General features: G+C 41.2%; 1 protein-coding gene across 1 annotated transcript in view; it reads right to left on the bottom strand.

Moving 5' to 3' along the window:
* The window catches only part of UST (uronyl 2-sulfotransferase), a 265,128-nt gene that overhangs the window by 227,586 nt on the left and 14,826 nt on the right, over positions 1 to 22,716 (bottom strand). The gene's annotated exons all lie outside the window — the stretch shown is intronic.

The following is a 22,716-nucleotide window of genomic DNA, read 5'->3' as shown; positions in this document are numbered from 1 at the left end:
ACTTTCCTTTTGAGTAATACTTTTTTTTAGTATTGCTAAAAAAGTAGTATTACTACTTACTCAAAAGTAGCTCTTACTCAATGTAGAATATACAGAAAATACAGATGACAAAAAAAAAATCCCATCATCCAGAGGTAACTAACCACTAGCTACATTTTCTGAGTAACTACACAGGAAGCATTCCCTATCACCATATCTTATTGCACTTAATATCATAAATCACTTTCTGTCATTAAATAATCTTCTACTACATCTTTTCAGTTGCTGTATCACAACCAATACCACACATGTACAATAAATCATTTAACTAATAAGTACTTTGCTATACATTTAGGTTATTTAAATTAATCATTATCATTATAATCAATACTGTCAAAACAACTCAACATATCTGTAGATAAATCTTTATCCACATCCGTAATTATTCCCTTAATATAGATTACCTAAAGACTGTGTGGATCAAATGATATGTAAAATATTAATTATCCCCAGAAAGGATTTTTATTTATTTATATTCCCAACAGCTGTGTTTAAGACTTTTTACTAATACATCACATAAACAAGATGAAGGACAAAAACCACATAATTGTAACAATAGATGCTGAAAAAGCATCTATTGATAAAATCCACCACCCATTTATGATAAAACACTCAGAAGATTGAGAATAGAGAGAGCATACCTCAACATAATAAAAGCTATACATGAGAAACCTACAGCCAACATTATACTCAACAGGCAAAAAAATAAAAGCTTTCCTTTTAAGATCAGGAACAACAGAAAGGTGTGTATTTTCACGGCTCTTATTCACCATAGTAGTGGAAGCCCTAGCCACAGCAATCAGATAAGAATAAGAAATAAAAGGCATCCAAATTGGAAAGGAAGAAGTAAAACTGTCATTATTCAGAGATGACATGATAGTGTACATAGAAAACCCTATAGTCTCCACAAAAAAACTACTCAACCTAATAAGTGAACTTGACAAAACAGTGGGATACTAGATCAATCATATTCAGAAATTGATAGCATTTTTGTACACCAACAATGAAATATCAGAAAAGGAAACTCGGGGGGAAATCCCATTTACTATAGGAACAAGAAAAATTAAGTACTAGAAATACATTTAACCAAGGAGTAAAAGACTTGTACTCAGAAAACTTCAGAACACTAGAAAAAGAAAGTAAGGAAGATACAAATAAATGGAAGTGTATACTATGTTCATGAATTGGAAGAATTAACATCATTAAAAGTCTATACTATCCAAAGCAATCTATAGATTCAATACAGCTCCTATTAAAATACCAAAGGCATATTTCAGAGGTGTAGAACAAATATTTCAAAAATTTGTATGAAATAAAAAAAATACCCCATATAGCCTCTGCAATCTTGGGAAAGAACAAATTAGGAGGGGGTCACAATACCAGATATCAAACTATACTACAAGGCTACTGTAATCAGAACAGTCTGGTACTGGCATAAAAATACACACATAGATCAATGGAAGCAAATAGAGAGCCCATAAATAAACCCATGTCTCTATGGTCAATATTATTTGACATAGGGGGCAGGAGTACACAATGGAGCAAAAACAGCCTCTGTAATAAATGGTGTTGGGAGAACTAGACTGGTACATGCAAAAAAAAAAAAAAAAAGAAACTAGACCACCAATTGACACCATATGCCAAAATAAACTCAAAATGGATAAAAAGACTTAAATATAAGTCATGACACCATAAAAGTCCTAGAGGAAAACATAGGCAGTAAAATTTCAGATCCCACATAACAATATATTTGCCTATATATCTCCTAGGGCAAGGGGAATAAAGGAAAAAATAGATGGGATGACATCAAACTAAAAAGTTTCTGCATGGCTAAAGAAACACCATCAAATGAAAAGAAACCGACCATATGGAAGAACATATTTGTGAATGATACCTTGGACAAGGGTTTAATCTCCAAAATATATAAAGAACTCATAAAACTCAATACCAGGAAGACAAACAATCCAATTAAAAAATGGACAAAGGACCTGCGTAGACACTTCTCCAAGAAGGACATACAGAGGGCCCAGAAACATATGAAAAGATGCTCAACATCACTAACCATCAGAACGATGCAAATTAAAACCACAGTGAGATATCACCTCATACCTGTCAGAATGGCTACCATTAATAAATCAACAAACAAGTGCCGGAGAGGATGTGGGGAAAGGGAACCCTAGTGCACTGCTGGTGGGAACACAGACTGGTGCAGCCACTGTGAAAAACAGTACAAAATTCCCTCAAAAAATTAAAAATGGAACTGTCTTATGACCCAGTGGTTCTACTGCTGGGAATATATCCTAAGAATTCTGAAATACCAATTCAAAAGAATTTATGCACTCCAATGTTTATAGCAGCACTATTTACAATAGTTAAGTGTTGGAAAACACCCTAAATGCCTATCAGTAGATGAATGGATTAAAAAAATTATAAATGGATTCCATCTACACAATGGAATACTATGCAGTAGAAAGAAAGAAGAAGGAGTGTCTATTCTTTGTAACAGCATGGAAAGAACTGGAGAGTATTATGCTAAGTGAAATGAGCCAGTCAGTGAAAGGCAAATTCCATATGATCTCACTTATGGAACATAATGAACAAAATAAACTCATGAGCAAAATAGAACCTGAGACATAAAAACAGGGAACAAACTGACAGCTGCCAGAAGAAAGGGGATGTGGGGGGAAGGGGGGAAAGAAGGGGAAGGGACTGGTCAAAGAACATGTATGAGTGACCCATGGACATGGACAACGGTGTGGGGGTGGACTGTGGGAGCAGGGGTGTGTGGAACAAAGGAAGGCAAAGGGGGAAACTGGGACAACTGCAATAGAACAAACAAGAGTGAAATAAAATTTAAAATATAAAATAATAAAGAGACTTCCCACTCAGATGACATTAATTTTTGAAGACTGCAACAAAATACAGTTCTGGGAAGGCTGCTTCAAATATTAAGTTTCTTCCGCTCACACAAAAGATTTTAAAGATAGATCCCAGAAAATGTATTTTAAAAGTTAAACCATAAAGTTTCTCATAAAATTGAAAACACCAGCTACAGGAGACTTAAATTAGTCTTAGCCGAAAGTGTGGGCTCAGGCAGTTTTGGACAGTATCTCTGAGTCACAAGCTGATGGCAAGAAAAGGGACATGAGGGAGGCAGTTGACATCCAAAAGCCCTCACACGTTCCCTTCTGGAGGACGTTCCTAGTTGTCTTGATCCTCCAGTCAGGAGCCTCCAGGAGGCTGAGCAGTTTCCACACCTCAGGCCCACAAGCTCTCCTCACTGCCAGCACAGGATCCACTCCGGACAAAGCGCAGCCTCTTGCTTTTTGCAGATGTAAAACTCATACAACTTGACTATATTTTTATCTGTACAGTGCCAAGGGCAATTTATACAAGTGTGGAAAATATTTTTACAATCCCACTATTGGGAAGCAGGTTACCCTCCAGGTCATCCTCAGTAGTGAGCCCCAATAAGCTGAAATTTGATAAGATCTGAAAGGAACTGGAGAGAGCCTGCCCATCTTCTCCTTCGGGCTACCTGCTGACTCCTCCAGCCCCGTCATTCTTCTCAGGGACCCTCTGTCCCCTTCCTTGGAGGACTGTGTAGTCTATTTCCTTTTGGAGGTCTCCTTCCAGAACCGAAGAAAATGAGATGAACTGTTTGAGGATGGAGTTTCCATTGGAATGTCAACCCACAGTCTTAGCTATAGCATCTTGTGTCCCATGAATGAAGCTTGGGTGCTGGCTTATTCATTTCTTCAATGATCGTTTCTTGAGCTTTGTGCTAATGAATAGAAAGCATGAGACTGTCAAGAAAAAGAAGGAAGCTTCAGCTCCAGAATCCTGATGTGGCGTTCCTGGATTCCCATTTTCTCTTTATTGTTACATTAGACAGAAAGCACCATTTCCATCCCAAGAAAAACAGAAAATCTAGGAGAAGTAGTCATAAGACTTAGGACAACAGAAATATTGTATTTAAATGTGCTTTTTCAGGGTACTTAGTCATCAGAACTACAGCCAACCTCAGGGTTGTAGAGTAGGAGCCATTGCCCCCCAGAGTACAAATGAGTAGAAGTGTTGACTGCCCGTGGCATTTCTACAATCCCGCCCACTTCTTACACACGGGCCTTTAGTAAATGTAAAATATGCAAAGCATGTGTAACAAAAAATACAATTGTCCATATAACGGTTTTAATATGAAAGATGTTTTTAAACATTAACTCCACATCCTAGGAAAATATGATGAAAGGGGCAGTATTCAATTGCTTCATTCATCCATTGAGCAGTGTTTGTCAACCCTGGCACTACTGGCATTTGGGGATGGATCATTCTTTGTTGTGGGGACTGTCCTATGTATTTATGACATTTGGCAGCATCTCTGGCCTCTGCCCACTAGATGCCAGTAACAACCTCCAGGTCTCCAGACACTGCCAATGTCTCCTGGGAGATAAAATCACCCCTGTTGAGAACCATAGCATCGGAGTCAGAATGATGGGACTGGAAAAGCATTCACTGAGAAGGGCTCTAGCCTAGTTGCGGCAGCGTCGCTAGGTGCGTACCCTGGTCATTGAGGTTCAGTCAGAGCATCTGTTTTGGCTGATGCTCAGACTCAGAGGCAGAGATGTGCATGCACCCAGACATGACCTATAAAGAGCCGAGGGAAGAGGATTGGGCAGAGAGAGAAGGTACACTGCAATGCAGTTGCGATGAAGACCTCATCTGGCCCCCCAGGGAGCTCCAGAACTGGGATGGCCCTGCAGAACTTGAGGCAGAAATTGAGGCAAAAGGATCAGGACTCTGCATCCCACATCAACCAGGCACTGGAAGTGGGCTGCCTCCCGGGAAGAGGTGTAACCTTGAGCACAGGGTGAGGGTGAAGGAGGGACCCAGCTGTGAGCCATAAGCAGCCAGCACTCAAGGGCTGAAAGGCCCGAATGCCTCTCTAACGGTGGCACAACACAGCATCCTTTACAGCATCTGGATGATGTGGGAGTCAGAGGCACCAGGCACGAGAGGTTCATGGAGGGGAGTAAGAGCAAGGACTTCAGATTAGCTAGGTAGGAATGCCTGCTCCCGCTGGGCATGCTGACCTGTCTCCCTCTGAACTGGACCCTTGTGGTCCCTAGTACTCCAGTCAGTCAGCAAATATATAGTGATGATCACCCTGTGCCTGGCGTTGTCAGGTGCTGGAGATATCTCAGGGGGCAAAATAGAGTCTCTACTCACAAGGAGCCTTCGTCCTAGCAGGCAGGCATAGAGGGACAAGGAGTGAGATTAGTGTGGGCATGAAGCGACCTAAGAGAACTAGGTCCACCCAGTTGGGCTGCAGCCTGAGGAAGAAACAGTGAACATTATCAGCAAAGAAATCACTGTGTGTGGCTAAATCTGAAACCACTTAAAGATAAATGTGACAGAAAACGTGAAGTTATTATTCCTAAAGGAAAGTGCTAAAGGTATTAGGTTTTCCCAGAGAAAAGCAATAGGAGCTTAAAGCTGAAAATACTTTGAAATCTTGATGAGTGAAAAAAATATGGCTGTTGATTGACTTGTGTGATACAACAGTCCCCCCCTTATCTGCAAGGGATAGGTACATTCCAAGGACCCTCCGTGGGTGCCTAAAACCACGTACAGCACTGAACCCTATGTATGCATACATACCTAAGACAGTTTAATTTATAAATGAGGCACAACAATAACTGAGAAATTACAACAATAAGTAATAAAAGAAAAGAACAATTGTAACAATAGACTGTGATAAAAGTTATGTGAATGGCTTTGGGGGCATTAGCAAGTAAAATAAAGGTGACTTGAACACAAACACTGTGATAAGCGACAGTCAATCTGATAACCAAGGAGGGTACTGAGTGAATGGTAACACACTGTGTACAATGTGGGTACAGGGGACAAAGGGATGACTCACGTAGCAGATGGGACACAATGGGACATGCAAGTTTTCACTGCCTTATTCAAAACAGCATGTAATTTCAAACCTATGAATTGTGTATTTCTGAAGTTTCCCATTTAATACATATTTTCAAACCATGCTTGACCTTGGGGACCTAAAACCACAGAAAGTGAAACCATGGACAAGGGGAGATTACTGTATTTATTTATAAGCCTTTCTTATCAAAATATTTTCAGTGTTGCATTTCTCTTTAAATTCATTGATCAAGACAAATAAAATGGAACTACTTTTGGAAAACAGTGCCTGTGTGTGCAATCTGTAAAAGAGTTCTAATGCATGCCACTCAAATGGATGGCGGGAGAGGGGAGGGATGGCGTCACACTTCTGAAGCTCTGCCCAGATATGTCGACATTCCTTCTTCATAACGTGTGTGCACATATCACCCGACTTTGTCTGCTGAGGCCTCAGCCCAAACCCCAACGAAACCAAAAATGTCCACTTATCAGTCTCTCATGCTAACTGTCACCCACTAATAAAGAAAACATACAATCCTTTTATTATCCAGATACGGATTAGCTATTTTGGGTGCTAATACGGATGAGGGAGCAACATAGATAGTGGAAATTTGTGGTGTTTCCGCTCCTGGGAAACGTTACTTTTGGGAAAAAGCTGGCACAGAGCCATTGGATTCAAGAACACTTCAATCACAGTCACCAGGACACTGTTCAAGTTTTCAAGCTGCTGATTCTAAAGGGAAAAATCCATCTTCACACCAAGCTGATATTTTTTCTACACATTATCAGCATGAGGGGGAAAGCAAACACTATGAAACTGTGCATTATAATAAAGTTAATATTGTGGTGTCAAAATATATGTATAGTCCACATAGTGGTCTTTATATAGAAGATTCTATTAAATGTTGATTCTAGCCCTGGCTGGTGTAGCTCAGTGGATTGAGCGCAGGCCTGCGAACCAGAGGGTCGCGGTTCGATTCCCAGTCAGGGCACATGCCTGGGTTGCAGGCCAGTTCCCTGCAGGCTATTTCCCAGCAGGGGAAGCACTAGAAGCAACCATACATTGATGTTTCTCTCCCTCTCTCCTTCCCCTCTAAAGATAAATAAATATTTTTTTAAAATGTTGATTCTAACTCAATGGGGTTGGAGTGGGCCTGAGAATCCGCATTTCTAGTAAATTTACAGATGATGTTGATGCTGTGAATTCACAGACCACACGTCAAGAAGCAAGTTTCCAGGTCATTCAGCTCAACTAGTTGTGAAGGTCCAGGTGAAAAAATAATCGAGTATCCCAGAAAGAAAAAGAAATGTGGAGACAATATTGTACCAAGAATCTAGTGGGTGTCTTAGTAGCAAAGTGAACCCTAATTAAAACTTTCAACAAACCAAAGATATTTCCTTCAGCATTTAAACAATATGGGTCTGGATCTAAGTTGACATTAGGTAGGTACCATTTGCTGGCAGACACAGGTAGTTACGTGGACTGTGGATATATTATTTACTATATACATACCACAAAACAAGGCTTGCATAATGCTCCTCCCTGTGCAAATGGGCCAGCCCTTAACCACAGCATTTTCCTGAACTGAACGGGCATTCACAGCCACTCTCTTCAAGTGTCAGAGCTGAGCCCTTGAGTAAAAATAATCTGCTACAAACATGATGTAGATGCAATAGTTACTAAACATTTTTAATAAAGGAGTAAGACTTGATCTTCAAACTGAACAAAGACTGTTAGAGCCAAAAGTAGTTGAGGTTCTCTTGCCAGTTTTATTCTATATGACTAGCGTCATTCGAGAACCTTACTGTGTTTTAAAGAGCTCATAGATTATAAATCAGCATCTTGGATCACATTTTACCACAGCCATCCAGATTGACTGTGTTGGGTAATTATTGGATTACATGAGGATGATGAGTGATCTGTGGAAATGATTCGACTTCATGGACATGAAAACCTTCTGAAATGAGTAATAGCACAACAGCATTTTAAAAAGAAACTTCTAACGTATTTTAGAGATCTGTTTGTATGATAACCCTTCCTTTCAAAGTGACTCACATTTATATTGTATAAACACCTAATAAAGTTTATCCTGACCAATTAATAAAAAATAACTATCACTAAGTATGTATGTATATATTTAATTGAACAATCTATTTTTAGATCTTAACAAAACTTTTAAGAAGATAAACTATTAAAATCACCCAGTAGTACAACATCACAAAGATTGACCAGGTGATATTAGCAGCTTTAAACACAGTGTTTTTAAAATAGCACTGTCACTACCTGAATTATCAAGATTTGTGATAGCAGAATTTATATTACTCAAAAAGAAAAGAGTCTTAAGATTGGATTCCAGTTGTATTATATTACAAAGAAAACTGGCATAATTTTTTTGTCTGAACAGGGCAAAATAAAACAATTCTTGTCAAATTTCACCCCATAAGAAGCAAATACTACAATTCTTCTATCATATGTCAGTTCCTCAATTCATATTTTTTGTAATCAGGGAGTTAATAAGTAATCAATATGTGTTTTATGAAGTAGTCTTTTTAAGGGTATGGTTTGGGGCGCCCATTTAGAATCAGTCAGTTCTTTTCCTATAGTTTTTTATGTCTTTAATACAATTCTAGTGTTCAAGTGCTGGTCATGGAATATACAGGAATAACTTAAATTTTCATTCAAATGATTAATTGTATTCAGTATAGATTTGATAGTAAGAATATTTTCTTGTAATATTTTTTAACTAGAAAGGCATTTACTCCACTTCTATTATCCAGAATATTCAAACAATAAGAATGCCATAGTGTCCATCCATTTGGTATAAATGGCAGTTTACTAGTCATTGTGATAGTATGTAATTTCAATACAGACAAATCAGTACAGTACTTTAGTACTTAAAATGTGACTTTCATATGCACTGTCTCATTTAATCTTCATAACCACCTTTGAGGTAGGCATTATAACCATCCTCAGTTTTAGATCTGAGGTGTCTCATAAAGAGATTGTACAGTTCACCCCAAATCATCAAACTATTGGGACACAAAATCAGGATTCAAATCTGGGTCCTCGCCACTGTTGTCCTCACAGCACACCACTGCCACTCCAAGATCACATAAAGGAAAGTGCGACACGGACTATAAAAGCTAATGGCCTAAGTCTTCTTGGTGCTGGAACGCACATGGGCTCTTCACAGTGAGTTAAATATTCACGGCCGCACCCTGCTGTTGCTGGGTCTTCCACACTTCATGTCCACTGCTAGGATGTTACAAGGTGACTTTGGACAGAACACAGCAACTTGCTATTAACTCAATCTGTTGATTCTGTAATCTATTGAGTAACATATTTCTGTCCCCAACCCCCTAGGCATATGACTCGCTCCCATGGGGCAGAGTGACTTCACTACTGGCAATGCTGGTACAGAGAGTAGTAATTAGATTAGAGGAGAATGTGTAGTTTTTCAAAGTTCTCCACGCTTCCACCCCTAAGCATACTCTCTTCGTCACGCTGAGAATGTACTGGGAGTTGAGAATCACCAGACAAGGCAACTTCTAAGGCCTCTTCCAGCTCAAAAACCTGAAGAAGCTCTGACTTTACACGTAAGTGTTAGAGCTGAGATATGAGGGCCCTTCGGTAGCTATGAGAAGAGGATAGGCCCATAACTTCTCTAAACAAGGGAGAAGTGTAAAAAATAATAGTAGTTTTGCTTCTTTAAGGAAAAGGTACATATGAGCCAGACACCAGAAGAAAAATAGTTTCTGCAAGGTGGATTAAAACTTGAGCTCTTACCACCAGAGACAACTTAAGTCCTTAAGTCTATGTAACAGACGCTACCAAACAACCCTATGCACCATATGGTTCCCAGTTACCTTCTCAAAATTTACAGCCCTCCCCCAAAGCCCAAATCCTTTTCCTTCGTCTAGTCCCTTCTCCACAATTTATCACCCTTTTGTCACCGTTACTTTTCCAGGACTGATAATTTCTGGAGCTCCTTTATGTTTTGAATTTTCCAAGTGCCTTCACATGTACCGTTTGCATCCCATTTCATCTGCGCGACGCCTCCTGGGACGGGCCGTCTGGAAGTGATTATTTCCCTGTGGCAGAGGAAGAGCAGAGGCGGGGCCAGGACCAGAACCCCCACAACCCTGGCTCTTTCCTCCCAATGTCAGCATTCTCCCGTGTCCGTGAACTCAGTTCTCCTGTCCCTCAGTCCTGTTTCCGCTAGAAAATTAGAGATTTCCTTGAAAACACCCGGTGAGAAACCTGGAGGAGGAAATAATGTTAAGAAGACTTTCTGGAAAACACCCTAACTCTCAAAAAGAGGGTTAGGGTGATGGTATTTTAATAATATAATGCTTCCTGGCCCTGGCTGGTGTAGCTCAGTGGATTGAGCGCATGCCTGCGAACCAGAGGATCATGGTTCGATTCCCAGTCCGGGCACATGCCTGGGTTGCAGGCCATTTCCCAGCAGGGGACACATGAGAGGCAACCACACATTGATATTTCTCTCCCTCTGTCCTTCCCTTCCCCACTAAAGATAAATTAATAAAATCTAAAAAAACCAAAAACATGCAATGACATTTAAAAAATAATATAACAATTCTCCTCCTGTCTTTGTTTTATTTCCTCAATGAAACGGAGTGTGCCTGAAATCCATCCTTGAAAATTAGACAAAAAATGCTGAGTCAATTGAGTACAGAGCTGATTCTTAAGTAGCAAGGAATTTTCCAGGAGGTTTTAGGTAGCACTTTGTGGTTGAAAGAAAATATGTTCCACAAAGAACATTCTTTGGTGAAGTAAAAGCTTAGTTATTCAGAAGAAAAGCAGATAAGTCCCCCAGTGGCGCCTCAGCTGGTAAGGACAACCACAGCCGTGGGCCGGGCCGTGCTTGGCCCCTGAGGCTGGGGCGGGGCCTTGCAGCGGGGCGGAGGAGCTGGGATACTGTGCCCACCAGGGGGCAGAACAGAGCCGAGAGCTTTTAGACAGGGGGCGACGTCAGAGAAGACGAGCTCTGGCTCGAGGGCCCACCAAGTTCAGGCTTTATAATCCTCAGCAAGTTGCCTAAAAGCCCTGGGTTTCAGTCCCTAGGTCAACACAATGTCAATGGTGATGTCTTATATGCCTGTAGACTCAAACCTGTGACCCTACAGTGACCCTCCTTCCAGGCCCCACCGTGCACTGGGACCCTTGCAGGACCGCTGCCCACACCTGTGTGTCCGGGGTGAGATGGCCTGTGAGGTGGGGCAGGGCTGAGAGGGAGGCCACACTCTGTTCACCAGGCCATGCTTCCTACAGCCTCTGAGGGGGGGGGGGGCACCCTCACATAATTTATTAGTTGCAGAGGGGTGTGATCGTCCACCTGCCACAAAGGTACAGTATGTCCAATAGGGGCCCGAGATCCCCAGGACTTGAAATCATTTAGTCAAATGACTTGATGGGAGAAAATAAGACAGAAAGGATCTCTAATAGGCAAAAACCTTCCTAACATGCTTCTGAAATTACTGTTTAAGAGCGCAAATAAGCCACCAGCCCTGCACGAGTGACCTGCCAAGGAAAAAATGAGGCCTGCCCCATGTTCCAGAGAGCCGTCTCCTGCCAGCTTTCTAGACTGAACGTTAAATTAAACTGTTTTGCATTCTTTTTATTTTTGATATTTTAATTTTGTTGCTATTAAACATAAAGATGTTGATTTAAAATATTCATACAGTGCCTTATTTTATAAAGAAGAACCATTTGTTTGTTTGGCTTTATGTTTGATTCAGTATTCCCTTAGGGAAAAAATCTATCAAAATTGCACAAGTCAGTGAAATTGTATGTATTTATTTATTCAGAGTTATCCCTCAGGTTCACCCATCTAAAACACAACTGAACATTGGAGCTAAACAAACACATAAACAAAAAGGCTTCTGATGAGCTAGTAGCCTACAGTCTCAGAGATAAAGGTTATGAATACTGTTCACTTACTCATTGAATAGCGTGGTTATTAAGGGCTGGGGAGTGAGCCAGACGTGTGTGGAAAATGAAATGACAGCTAACGGAGACAGCATTCACGTGCGTTGGGCTCTACTAAGAGCGAGTCCCCTTTGTTTTACCAACAGCTCCAGCGAGGTGTTACTTGTTCTCTAAATACACTGCTTTTTAGAGGCAGCAAGCTAGCAGAGGAAGAAGAGCTGTTACTGCCAGCCACCTGACAGCCGGGAGCAGCACCCATGACAAGACAGGAGACTGCAAAACTATAAGGACAAACCCGAATCCACAAAGCAAAGCAGACCCAGGGAAGGTACAGTGAGAACAGCCAGCCCCGCCCTCCTGGACGGACCCAAAGGACAAGGCTGAGTCACAGCCACCAGCCCCACGTGGGGCCTGAACAAGGACCATGGGCCGTTCAAAAAACCAAGCAATGAGTAACAGTTCCATTTGAGAAGAAAAAAAACGTGTAACATGTTTTAGAGAGACTTCCAACAAAAACAGTTGAAGAAAAGGGAGAGCATGAGGGTGAAAGGTGCAAATGTTTACTTTCTAGAAAACAGATTCCTGGAGTGGGCCTTCCAAACACTGGGGCTGTAGGTAACTAAGGCTTCACACTGCCTTTTATTACAAGTAGTTCTCTTTACCTCTTTTCAAACTGCTCGACTCCAACTGCTGTATTTCCTTAAAATGTAGGTTTTAACCACATGCAGAGAATTAGGTGCTTCTGTGCAAACCCAGTAGTCCCACAGAAGAGCCCCAGTTCCCAGTGCCCGAATTCCCCGCTATGTCACTGACCGCACTCCCACCCACCCAAGTCCACCACAAACACTTTTGCTGAGAAAAAAAAAAGTTGAATGTGTTGTAAAATGTAAGCTAATGGTCATGTTTTTTTTATTAATTTGGAAAAAGATTCACTCTGAATGAGAAGCAGCAAGTGCAGACGGCACAGCTGCTCTGGCCCAGAGGAGGGCGTTGTGCTGGAGCTTAAAGACAGAATCTGTCCTTGTCATTTGCTTCCTTGAGATGAAGTGAATTTGCCCTGTAATTCAGCCAAAATAACAAGAGCCATTCTCTGAAGCTCATGTGTCCTTTAAAATATGCAAAAAAAAGAGTATAAGTAACAAACTTTTCAGCTCAGAGTTCCTCCAAGTTAAAAAAAGAAAAGACAATTAGAGATAGATGTAGGTCTTGTTCTTGGAGATTTCTGCTTTCTAAGTGTAAAATTCCTATCTTACCAAAGTGTAAACAATTCATTGTGACATGGTAAAACAGTCCCATACTTGGGATTCCTCTCCAAGAAGGTGGAAACTATGGTCACCTACCTTTCCCTGCCCAGGACTACTGAGGAAGCAGTGTGCAGTCTGGAGAAACACGGCCTAGGTCCAAACCCTGCATCTCCACTTGCCCAGCAAACCAGTTAGCATCTCTAAGCCTCAGTTTGCCCATCAGTAAACTGGAGCGCTAATAACTGAGGAGTTTGTAACAGTCAAATAAAATAAATGACATAGTGACTGAGCCCAGAGTAGTCGATCAACTAACATTAGAATTTTTTTTTCACTGGACTCTGACCTCCTTGAAGCCCCCTGGCACACTGTAGGTAATCAATAAATATTTTTTGAATAAATGACTGTATCAATAAGATTTTAATTCAACAACATTCTATCCATGTTGCCCTTCCCCTGCTGAGTACTAACATGACCCCGGATGCCATGACAAATAAGAAACAATGTGTGAGGCCTGGTCTCTGCCGTCATCAAAGAATTTATAAACGTAAATGGAATAAGGTGCGTAGCACAGTGAAACCTCAACCAACAAATATTGGTGGGGTCCAGTTAAATTCTGCCCACCACCACCACCACCAAAACGGAACATGATTTTTACTGTAACAACAAAAAAGAGGTGATGTGCTATTTTCATGATCCCTGCCACCCTAAAGTCTGGCAACCCAATGGCTTCCTGTTTTCTAAGTGAAGGGATGGGTGTGAGAATGCCAAGTTTGGAAAGGCTCAGCATTAAAATGCTCCAAATGAGAACAAATAACCCTGCTGATAGAAACTTACAGCCTTCGATTTCTTGTTCTTAATCAAGGGTGTAACTGAGCGCAGTGGCAGGTTGGGGAGACAGACAGAAGCACAGAGACAGGGAGAGGAGGAAGGAAGACTCATGGAGGAAACTGGCTTTCCAGGCCTCCCCGGCCAGGACATTTCTCAAAGTGCAGCCCAGCTCTCAGGTCCCAAGACTTGTCATAGCCTCTGGGGACCAGGACAGTTTCCTGCATTCAGAAACCTCTGAACACACCACAGGATTCACTTCAGCAGAATCCCACATGTTGGAACAGCGAGGACTGCTGAGTACTGTGATGGTCGCTCCCCTTCTGTGTTCACATGACCCCGTAAGAATTGTGAAGAACTTGTGTATCCTAGCCCTTTTCAAGCTGACCTCTAGAATTTTTCACCATGTGTTTAAAAAGCTGCAAGGGGTATAATTTCCAGCAAGATATATATCAACATTTTAAAACCAAACAATTATATCATTTTATACACATATCTAATAGAATATAGATATGTGTATATGTGAATAGAATATATACACACACATACACAAGGGATACTATACCTGCCGCTGTGAATATAAAAATGTGTTTCAGCCCTGGCTGGTATAGCTCAGTGGATTGAGCACGGGCTGCGAGCCAAAGGGTCACTGGTTCGATTCGCAGTCTAGGTAGGGCACATGCCTGGGTTGTGCCCCAGCGGGGGCCACGTGAGAGGCAACCACACACTGATGTTTCTCTCTCTCTCTTTCTCCCTCCCTTCCTTTCTCTCTAAAAAAATAAATAAAATCTTTAAAAAAACGTGTTTCATATAAAGTTCAAATCAGCTGAAGTTGGGACGCAGGTGTGTGTGGGTGTCTAGGTACATGTTTGCGTACATCACACACCACACACACACAGAGGTAAGATTCAGCGCAATTGCTGAGGCTTAAACTTCAGGAGCCTTCCTTGCATAAATGAACTAAGCAATAACCTCACTTAGTCACATGTTTCGGCAAAATCCAAGAAGATAAGCTATTTAAGTACAATTAGTTAAGACCACTTTCTCTACTCAAATCTCCCTTCCTCCTATTCCCTCCCACACTGGGTGACACTGCACTGACTGGGCATTTTTAGCTCATAATTGTTTATTCTTTTTCCTTAAAAAAGCTTTCAATTTTGCAGCATATTCACAACCTGACAGAGAACAGTAAACACAAGACTGAAAACACCAGTTACCTGGAGTAGTGGGAGAGAAGGGGAGGGGGAAGAGGACAAGCACAGGTATGTTTCAGATGCCCGCAGTACAGGAAAATCCTCGTCAGAGGTGAGTCATTACGAAGGAGAGAAGGAAGGAGGGAGGAAGTAACGGGCTCCTTTCATTCGTTCATTGTTCTCTAGTAATTTGTATTTACATTCCACTTCCCCCACAGACCTTTGTTCTAACTAAATATATATATTTTCATGTTGGAGAACACATGTGATCACTCTATTCTATTTTGTACAGCAAACATTGGTATGTAGGTTAAAATTTGTTTTTAAAGATTTTTTACCGCTATTCTATGACAGTTGTCCCAACTTTTCCCCCTTTGCCCTCCTCCACCCAGCCCACCCCCCACTCCCACAGTCAGTTCGCACACTGTTGTCCATGTCCGTGGGTCACTCATACGTGTTCTTTGTCTAGTCCTTTCCCCTTCTTTCCATCATAATCCTCCCCTCCCCTCTGGTCACTGTCAGCCTGTTCCATGTTCCCATGCTTGTGGTTCTATTTTGTTGATTAGTTTATTTTGTTCATTAGATTCATCTCATAGCTGAGACCATATGGTATTTTTAAAATTTTCCCATGACCATACATAATGTTCTATGAGCTTAAAATATATATATATATATGTATAAAGATTACCACTCATTCATAATTGACCAAAAGTACATTCAGAATTTACAAATAATTATTAAAAAGTAAAATTTGATTGAAAATAAATATATTAATGAGATGAACAGGCCTATGCTGTTTAACCACTTAATATATCTGTAACTGAATTTTGCTTATTTCAATTTTATTCCTGTTTTTCATTATAATAAACATGAGTGCCGGTAAACTTTGTTGACATAAATTAGCAGATGGGAATTGAAGCAGTTACATTATTGCGACATCACTCATTCTTTCAATGTCTTTCTAAATCCTGTAGCGATCTTGATTCCTTGAATAACTTGAACTCCTACACTTGGACTGAAAGCAAAAAACTGAAACTCCCCGACTTGCAGTGAGACGTGCCACCTTCAATAGTCACGCACCCTCCCAGCACTGGTCTTGTGAATTCCTCCTGTGCCAGGTGGCAGGGTGGACACCAGCAGAGTAAATTCAGGCGAAACTCTTTGCCAAGTTCGGGCGGGGCGTTGAGGGAGGACCAGTGGGAAAGGAGAGCGTGGGGAACAAGTTCTCAGGGAGATCGATTGTAGGAAGGAATAATCAGGCAGCTGACCACTGAGAATTTGACTCCAACAACCCCCACTCAATTCCCCCTGGAGAGTCTGAGTGCACAGTGCCCAAAGGTACACAAAACCCTATTCATTTAAGATGCTGCAGAACTGGACACCTGGTATTTGGTGCTAATTCACAGATTTCCTCTTGCCTGTCCCTTACATGGTCTTTTTCAAAGGTAAAAATCAGTATGAACGTACTATAAAATATTTAAACAAGGTGTCATCCAATGGACAGGATTTGAATATTTACCATTTTGTGTATTAAAAATGTGCCTGTGCATCTGTGCACACGCATATGTTCATACATGTGTGTGCGTGAGTGTGTGGGTCCGTTTTTCTACTTCATTTACACTTGAAAGACACATTAGACTCTTCGTATACATGTCATCTGATTCCAAACATGCAAAAATTGACCATTTTCTAATTCATATAAATTTAGGTGAAATTAAAAGATATGGAAAGAAATATAAGTTCCAGTGTGCATAAACCACATTATAACTGATCTCACAACATTTTTTATTTTCTATGATTTTTTCAAAATTCCTCATATGTTTTTGTGAGATTATGTACCCAAGAATGCTTAAAATATGGCAAGACTAACGAAAGTTGGCTGAATTGGTTAAAGGGGTCAATAATAATAAGTTTAAAAGTTGTAGAAAAGCCAGTAAAACAAATTCCTCATTGACAATTGGAAGGATGTTAGATGTATTATTTTAAAGGTCAGCTAAGAGGTCAGCTGTGAAGGCACTCGGAATATGTTTATTTGGAACGTCTGCCTCTGAGGAAGATTCTGGCCCAGCCCAGCTCAGGTCTTGCTGATCAGGAAAAATGCAGAGAGTCCAGGAGGATCTCATCCAAGGCGAGGCCTCCGCTGGCCCAGCAGATCCCCACAGCCTGCCCAGGGAAGGAGGATGAGCCAGAACCTTGCTCCTGCTGCTTAGTCATCTACCATCGCAGCATGCAAATTCCCAGCCACACTGAATTTCTACACCTCAGCACTTAACATCAGTCATCCCACTGTTCTCCCACTCCTGCCAAAAATAAAGCTGAAGAAACTGATACTTGAGAGAAACAACAGGGCCACGTTCAATACCCACTTTCTGAACACATAAACCCACTGAAAAGCAGACACCCAAACTGTAGCAGCTCAGCTTCCAAGGAAATGTCATCACTGCGCTGTGATTGGATACTATGCTTTTTACTTTCATAAAAGGCCAATGTCTGGCCCAGCCCCATGAAAACAGGTCATTTTCAGGGGGCTGGGGGTGGGGGGACAGAAAGAAAGAACCACTGCAGAGGATATTGTCTATTATAAGCCCCAATAGATTTCTCCTATTATTTGCGGGTGGGAAAAGGCAGGCCGCCCTTTCCCAATGCAAGGTATGCCTTTCACATTAGGTAAGGACGACAAGGCACATTTTACCCCCCTTTTGCCTTGGTATCTATTTCAACTGCAGCTACAAAACCTCTCTACTCCAGATGTCACAATTACCTTAATAAAACACGTATCACCCAGTAAGGGCCTGACCCAGGGCAAGTTCAGACAAGCTCACTCAGGGCATGGAGCAGCCAGCCAGAGTTCTGTTTTCCCCTTCACCTCCTCTCTTAAAAGGTGTCCTGAAATTCAAGTGGGCAAAGAGTCATTTCAAAGAATACCTACCCTCCTACTGCAATCTTAGTGCAGTTCTATTTTTTTTTTTTGATGTCCTACACCCTGCTCCTCCTACTATGTTTTAACAAAATTGAAGATTTAGGAACCTGTTTCTGGTTAAAACCAAAACAAAATAATTAGACCATTTTGCTTTGAACCCTCCAGAGCAGGCGGCAGCCCAGGTAGTCTGGAAGTCTTCCAGCAGGGGTGGGAGGACTGAGCTGCCCCAGGAAAAGCCACACTCAGAATGCAGGATCGGCAGCCCCAGCCTCTGGGACTTGAGTAAGATGTAAGTGAAGGCACCTCTAAAGAACCTTCTGTAAAGCAACAGAAAACAAAACCCTGCAATACTCAGAAAACAATATTTCTAAAGCACCAAGAAACTACAGCCTGAATGCCCAGTTAATCTATGACAAAATGGCATGATCGAAGTTAGTGAAATAAATGAACATTGATTCAAGATAATGGCATATCCTATCCCAGTAAAAGCGCAGTGGGGATTTTTCTTCCCATTTTAGCTAATCAGAGAAAAAAATCCATCAGCTTGGAGCATGCTATCATAAGAAAATGTCAGCAAGGAGGCAAACTGACATGCCTATATTACACTAAATAAAAGCCTGATAAGAGTGAAGTTGATTTTCCTATCAAACTTGCTTTATCAAGATGAAAACAACTTTGAGAGTTCTCGGTAAAAGAGTTAGAAAAATACTTCAGTGCTTTTGAGATAATAAGCCTCCATCAGGCAAGGGATGAAAAGGGAACGGAGGCCTGGACTAGGTACAGAAGTCTTCTCCCCAAACCCCACTCCCCACTGCTCACCAGCTGAGCAACTCCGACCTCTCCAAACACCTCTGGACTCAGGTTCCCCATCTGCAAAGTGAGCTTAACATCCACTTCTCCAGAGAGCAAAGAAGCAAGTGTGATATAGCTCGTGGGCAAGCACTTCGTGAGCTTGAACACGCTGCTTGAATCTGTGGACCATTTCTGACACCTGCTTAGGCCCTTTTATGGCTTTCTCTTCCCAGACTTATCTTCATGAACAACAAATCTGTGGGCTGAAAATGTTCAGTGGTTTCCCCATTACAGGTGAGTTCCTTCACAGTCTACCCTTTACCTTAGGAGCCCCCCTTGCAACAAGCCCCCCACCCTTCCCTTTCTCTTGCCACAATCTCTCACCAGCTGCTTTGCAGTGCTTGGTGTATCCAAAGGTGCCACTGTTCTGCCCACTGGCTTGCCTTTGCAAGTGCTGCTCCTTCTGTTTGGAATAACCTTCTCCCACACCTCTGGCCAGCAGACTTCTATGTATGCTTTAGTACCCAGCTCAAGTGTCGCCTCTTCCATGAAGCCCTGCTGTTCTCTCTGATTTCTTCCCTCCTCTGTGCTCCCCAAGGCATGTGGATGAATCTCTAGTATCACAAATATATGCATGGAAATAATCAATTTATATAAGCATATCAGAGATTAGACTAGCACCTCTCGTGAGAACCTGGCTCTCACAGCCCTATTTTTGTGTCCATCACAATCTGTTTTTAAAAGAATTTAACAATTAAAATGTTATCAAATAATGACAAGGTAGATGTTTTAGGACTTTTAATCATTAAACTATTCTTCACAACTTAAAAGTGAAGCAGTCAGAGGTCTTAAGACACACACAACATCTTTTGTCCTTTAGGAGAATAGGGAAAAGAATAAAAATATCCAACAGAATAACAAATAATTTCATTATCTTAGGAGGTTCTTCCTACAAAAAAATGTGACAGAAAGGGCAGGAATATACACAACAAATAACCCCTGTTTGTGAAAGCCTAGAGGCAGAGTTTTGATGGATTTGTTGATACAACAACACACACACACACACACACACACACACACACACAACACAGTAAGTAACATCCCTTTGGCTCCATACCCTGGGGTGGCACCTGCTCTAGCGAGGCTTCTGCCTGGATAATTACAGTGAAGATGTGTGTTAGGAGATACACATAAATGCAAATTTCACAGTGCTCCAGGCAGCAGAGTACCAGATAGCATTCTCTTTATAATGTGGTGGTGGTTGTTCTAGAACTGAAAGAATCCCTCTAAAGTTCCAAGGGAGACTCAGGTTAAGTGAATTACCCAGGGTCACACAGCTGCATGGTGGCCATGCCAGGATTCAAACAGAGGACCCCTGATTCGAAGCTCAATGCTCTGTTACACTGCATTGCTTCCTGTGATATTAAACATCTTGTTAAGGACAAATTCACAGGAGAAATGTGATTTCAGAAAAAGAAAACATAGACCATATGGTTGACCTATAAATGTCTGTGTTTTCAAATTGTGGTCCCCTGACTATTGCAAGCTTTAAAAAGAATAACAGCCCACAAGAACGAAACAACTTATCATCAGGCTGCTTATAAAAATAGTGTTCAAATGAATGCTGTCCCCATTACTGAGATGTGGTGAAGGGCTGAGGGCTGCCAGAGCCAGGCTCTCCTTAGGGAGCTCACCCAGCATGCCCAGTTAAGGTTTTTAGCCAAGCTGAGAAGGGTGGCAGGTGGTGGGGTGGGGGATGGGAAGGACGCTGGTTCATTTTTTGCTTGAGACCCAGTAGGAATCCAAGAGGCGGAGATCTGCACTTGGGCAGCAGGCAGGGAAAGCAAAGAGAGTGGAGAGTGGAGACTGGTCGCATCCACCTGGCAGCATGGGAGCCACGACTCAATGCACTGGCACACAAAGTTCTCTTCAGACTAAATGGCAGCGGGCTGGGGGCTGGGGGACCTCTGCAAAGCAAGGCTGGGAGGGCAGCAAAAGAAGAGGCCCAGGCCCAGCTTCTATCACAAGTACAGTCAACCCTCCATATCCCAACATGCGGAGCCCATGGTTACGGAGGGTGGGCTAAGGGACTTGAGCATCTGAGGATTTTGGTAACCAGAGGTCTTGAAGCCAATCTCCGGTGGATACTGAGGACCAACTGTACTATGGAGAGGTCCCAGGTGGTCTCAGAAGGCATCCTATCCCCGAAAGCTTAGGATTAAATGGTACAAGAGGTTACAAATCCTCTAAAAAGAGTTAAGCTCAAGTCAATTCATTGTGACTTTTGAAAAATGAATGTACTATTAAAGAATGATATGATGACTTTGTCTCCAGCTAGGCTTGGAAAAAAATCACTGAGTAATTTACATCACAATAAAAGCTAAAAGGATTTTAAAACTAAATGAAAATAAAACAACAAAAGAATCAGAAGAAAATATAAAGGTTATGCACTTGATATCAGGATACAAGCCCCTTCTAAGCCCAATAGCAAAGAAGAAATAATAAAGGGAGAAAGTTCATTAGCGCACAGGAAAAAAGATATTGTTTTTTAAAAAACTAAAAGGCAATTAAAAACAAGGAGATTATTATTTGCATATATGGTGAAGGGCAAATAATTGTCTCTAAAGAACTCTTGTAATTGATAAGAGAAAAAACCATCTATAGGGGAAAAAGGGAAAGAGCAAAGCTGTAATTCAAAAAAGATATTTTATAAACTTATAAACATCATCAAACTGCTCAATTTCACTAATATTAAAACAAATGCAAATTAGAGCCTAAGAATATTATTTTTTACCAATTGAATGGGTAAGGAGTTTTATAAGACTGTGTCCAGTGTTTATAAAAGTATGAGCACATGCCCTGGCTGGCATGGCTCAGTGGATTGAGCGCAGGCCTGAGAACCAAAGGATCGAGGTTCAATTCCCAGTCAGGGCACATGCCTGGGTTGCAGGCCATTTACCAACGGGGAATGCACAAGGGGCAACCATACATTGATGTTTCTCTCCCTCACTCCTTCCCTTCCCCCTCTAAAGAAAATAAATAAAATCTTAAAAAAAAGAAGAATCACTTATTTCAAAAAAAGTATGAGTACAAACAGGCTATAGACTGCTGGTGAAATACACCAAAAACACAGCAATTTGTGCTAAAAGCAATTTAAAAATGGGTACATACTTTAACCCTGCAATTCTAAGTCTAGGAATTTACCCAGGGAAGCAGAAAAGTATGCAAAAATTTGATAATGTTTATCACAGCTTTATCTTGAATCACTAAAAACTGGAACTGGGCTCAAAATAAAAAGTTTTGCAAAAGGAATTATTTCACAAGATACTCTGCCACCAGGAAAACTAATGTGAAAAAAACACATAAACACGTGGAATCACATTTGTGACACTACCAAGCACAGGAAGGAACCATGTAACCAAACCAACGCAACTGTGATAAAGGAATTAACATGTTTTTATTCTCTTCATGTGCTTTTCTCTGTTTCCAAGCTTTCTCCAATGATCGGGTATTAACAGGGTCCACTATTTCTTAAAATAGTGCTTTTAAAGTATTCTACAAAGTCGTTCTAATTATTTGCTCTGTTTGCATCCAATAATTTGCTCTGGCCAGGAGAAAACTTTACCTGGAGCATTTGGATAGTAGGAACACTTGGCAATGAATCCTGATACTATGCCTCAACAGCAAATTTTAATTTTTTTAAACATAAAATTTTAAAACAAGGTGAGAGTCTTCAGGAACTATTTGAAGAAACTTCACACCCAAGACCAATTGTTTTACTTCCTATAATTACTAATGAACTTGACATTAGATCAAAATTTGTATGTTCCCAAA

The sequence above is a fragment of the Artibeus jamaicensis genome, unplaced genomic scaffold (assembly GCF_021234435.1).
Source record: "Artibeus jamaicensis isolate MK-2021 breed Jamaican fruit bat unplaced genomic scaffold, CSHL_Jam_final contig_3176, whole genome shotgun sequence".
Lineage (NCBI taxonomy): Eukaryota > Metazoa > Chordata > Mammalia > Chiroptera > Phyllostomidae > Artibeus > Artibeus jamaicensis.
The sequence above is the reverse complement of the archived record's forward strand: the minus strand, read 5'-3'. Positions and strand labels throughout refer to the sequence as shown.